The sequence below is a fragment of the Acanthopagrus latus genome, chromosome 15 (genome assembly GCF_904848185.1).
Source record: "Acanthopagrus latus isolate v.2019 chromosome 15, fAcaLat1.1, whole genome shotgun sequence".
Lineage (NCBI taxonomy): Eukaryota > Metazoa > Chordata > Actinopteri > Spariformes > Sparidae > Acanthopagrus > Acanthopagrus latus.
In genome coordinates, this window is record NC_051053.1 from 1,939,051 (window position 1) to 1,943,279 (window position 4,229).

Genomic DNA, 4,229 nt, shown 5'->3' on the forward strand with positions numbered 1-4,229 from the left:
CTCTCTCTCTCTCTCTCTCGCTCTATATATAAGTCTCTGCCTCCACCCTTCCTGCTCTGCACTCACTGCGCCTGCGCTCTCATCCTGCTCATGTGTTCCTTTCCCAACTCTCTCTCTCTCTCTCTCTCTCTCTCTGACTCTCTATCCCTCTCCCCTCACAAATTCAAATAAGCTTTGATGTGTAAATCTCAACTGTATATAGGAGGATGGTAACAAATTAAAAAATCAAAATATTAATTAATGTAATAACCATGAATCATGGCGCACAAATTCAATATCTAACTGGGTGGCAATTTTTTTCTATTCTTTTCAAGAAACCTCATTTTAAATGACTGGGAAAAAAACAGAAGCCTCTTTAGCAAAGTGGCTAATGGAATGTGACGAGAAGGTGGTCCATTTAAGTGATTTCTTTAAAGGTGTAATTGGTAAGAAATAGTGAGGTAATGTCACTCCCCTTCCACTGGGCCACAATGGGATTTTTTTCTTCGGAAAAATATGTACGTAGTGAATGGAGACAAATCATTCCCTTTGAATTCTGCCAGTAATTACACAAGTGATATTTCTCAATTTAAAAGATACATTTTTCATCTTCAGAAAGTCGCAGTCACAAAATACGTTAGCTAGATAAGCCACCCAACAGTTGTGTAAGTCGTTTAACACTCATTGAATCCCATAACTAAATCTTTATAGAACCTTGGATTAGCGTGCTCAGAGAACTGACTAACTCTCCTTTCACACACTATAGCTGTCAATAGGGTGAAATTTACTGAGACTTTCACCTTACATAATACTTTGTCAATACCAGGTTTTTATGGGATCCCAAAGTGCTGGGAAACTCCAGACCCAGACCCATGCAAACCATCAGAACAGTGTTGTATTAAATGGCTCCAAGCTAACAAGGAGAAGGTGTGGCTCCAGTTTGACAAAGATGGGGATTGTATATTGGAAGCAACAGCTGAGGGGGAAGCTGATCAATAAGTGCGTTTACATGCACAGCTTAGTCGGATTACAGCTATAGTTCGACTATGCCACTCACCCTACCGGTGAGAAAATCAGATTATTGAGCCGGATAATGTCATACCCCGGTACGCTAGGTGGCGCTGTACCCATTTCAACTAGTGGTAACAGAAACACCTCCGGCTGACCGCTTTACGTCACCAGCTGCCTCGGCATTCAAGAAAGATGGTGTACGAAGAGCAAGAAGAAGCTACATCTTTGTACACTTTGTATATGGTGTACATGATAATTACACAAACTAGATGCACAATGGCGCTCTTTCTTGTGATGATTTCGGAGGAAAGACACCGCCGCCGCCGCTGTCCACTTACGGCTCTCGGCCCCAGGGAAAAAACTTGCGCCTGCACAGAACACAAAAGACCGATCCGATCCACTGGAACGTATACATGCAGGAGTAATGCGACTATCAATCGAATAATCTGGGTGCTTTAATTCGATACTGAGAAATCCGATTTGGTCCGATTTTAGTCAGACTAAGGTGTATACATGCATCTTAAAAATCTGATCATAATCAGACTAACCCTGTAATTCGGTTTTCTTAAGTGTCATGTAAACACACTGAATGCCGCCAGACGATGCAGCTGAGAGATTTGGGCTGGGGGAGAGAGAGCAGCTCAACTTGTCTACACCAAGAACAGCAGGGCGAGTAAGATCCATCAGCTCAGGCAGTTCAGAGAGGCAAGGGAGGAGTAGAGGTGTCCTCTCAGAGTTGTGCAGCATTCTACGCACAGAGAAACCTAGAGGAAAGCTGAGTAGCAGAGGAGGTGAAAGGCCAGGTTAAATCAAAAAATCAAAAACCAATCTTGACCTGGACAGTCCTTACTTTGCTCTCGGCCCCTGGTAGAGTCTGGGTAACCCTCCGCACAGACCACGTGCCCAAGGTAGTTGCTGATCAACTACCATCACCATGGTGCCAACTTGGATACTTGACTTGTCAGATTACCACTTCTGACATGCTTGCAGACCAGGCAGAGCTGCCACGTGGCTGCACAAGGCTGTACCTGCCACACAGGTGCACGGGCATCTCTGCAACTCGACTGGTTTTAAAACCCTTAGCACAATCTGTTTACAATAGCAAATGTAAGTTAGAGAACAAAATGTACTCGCTGCAAGTATAATAATAGAAAGACAACATTAAATTAGTGAACTTGTGTTGGTAAACTTAAAAACCGTGAAACAGGAAAAAGTGTTATAAAAACACAATTTATTTGTAGTTAACCATGTAAAATAGATATGTGTAATCTCACTTTACTTATTTAAAAAAAAATACAAAATAAACGTTTGATAGAAATTATAAGAACTTAGAGCACAATCTTGTTTCTGTGAGAGCCATTCATTTTACATTCTTTCTGAATATGACGCCTCAGGTACCTTAGGACATAATTCAATGATAGTCATTATCCGTTATTCGCCGCAATGACATGACTCACAGAAACTTGATTTGACAAGCAGAAACCTCTTTCTTAGCCTGAAGTGAACCTGAAGTGAACCTGTAGGTTGACTTTCCCTTACACTCAGACAGTGAAGCTTCTGGCTTTTCCTCATGGACCTGTAGCACTCAGTCCTTACTGTGACCTCTCCTGCCTCCTTGTTTGAAACTGAGATTAACATTAGGGTTAGGATAATACATCGCACAAACAAACAGTTAATGACGCTTACCTACTACTATGCTAACATTAGCTACTGATAGTAAATAAATGTTGCTTCGTCAATGAGCTAACTTTGGGTAGTTAAGGGCTAGCATGTATCAGAATCGGATTGGTGAACTGTTCACTTACCTTCGTAATTGTTTATATAACTGGACACATGCAAGTTGAACCCTTTATCCTTTTTAGACGTGGTCTGAATGATCTGAATAACATCGTTCACCATTATCGCCGGCAGATCCTGCAGCAACCGGGTGAAGAATGCCATTGCTATCACCGTTACCGGTGCGCCGGAAGTAGTTTGGCTGGCTGAGTGCCAGACCAGAAGTCCGCGGCATTTACGGAATTCTCTCTGAGAGCACAAGAGGCCATTCACAAGTGCAAACCATGTGTGCAACAATTTAAGTCAGCAATTGAGTATGTGACTCAAAATGACACTGCCAATGAGCTGAGAATTGTCCTGACAGCCCACACTCGACATCGTGACCTTCATCATGGCACTGTGAATCTGCCATCACTGGATAGTGATGTTGCTGTCATTGCTCCAGGAACAACTCCTACTGAGCAATTTGGGAAACTGGCTGTCACTCTTCACCTCAGAGGACGACTTCAAACAATCAGTGCCATTCATCCAGCATATGACCCACTATGATATGTGCTTCTTCTGCATACATATGCTCATCACACACATGCATACATATGCTCATCACCATGGTGCCACGTGACAAACCCAGGACCTCCACTGATATTGATCGTGCTGTGTCTGCAGAGATTCCAGACAAAGAAACAAATCCAGAATTACATCGCATTGTCACATCACACATGATTCATGGCCCATGTGGTCATTGGAATCTTGACAGTCCTTGCATGGTTGACAGAAAGTGCTCCAAAGACTACCCCAAACAATTGAGGCAAGACACAAGTTTCTCAGACAACTCTTACCCACTCTATAGAATGTATAGATCTCAAAGATGATCAGAGGGGGCATTAATGTGTCTTGTCAATCATGCCTGGGTTGTGCCATACAATCCATACATCCTTCTCCGATACAATGCACACATTAACCTTGAAATTGTCTGTGCTGTCTCCAGTGTGAAGTACTTGTACACCTGTTTAATGATGATGGCATTGCCCAGAACCTACTGATCGCAGGGCCACTTAACACTACACTGACTGCCTTTTTTGGATCCATGTCTCTACATCCACACATGCGACACATTGTGTCCCCAGATGTATTTCAACACTTCACGTACACACAGAACACATTTTAATTGCGGAAAAAAAGGCTAAGTTCCCACAATGACCATATGGCAGACACTGTTGGATGCATTCCAATGATGCCTTCAACCGACACAATGCAGAACTGTTCTATCTTCGAATACTTTTGTACCATGTGCCAGGACCAACTTTATTCAGAGACCTCCGAAAAGTTGGAGATGTGATGACAGACACATATTTGGCAGCCTGCATTGCACATGGGATTGCTGACAATGACAATGAAGTAGATTCTTTTATGGAAGAGGCAGCAAATGTGACCTTTGGCCCAGCACTGCCTGTAGTATTTTC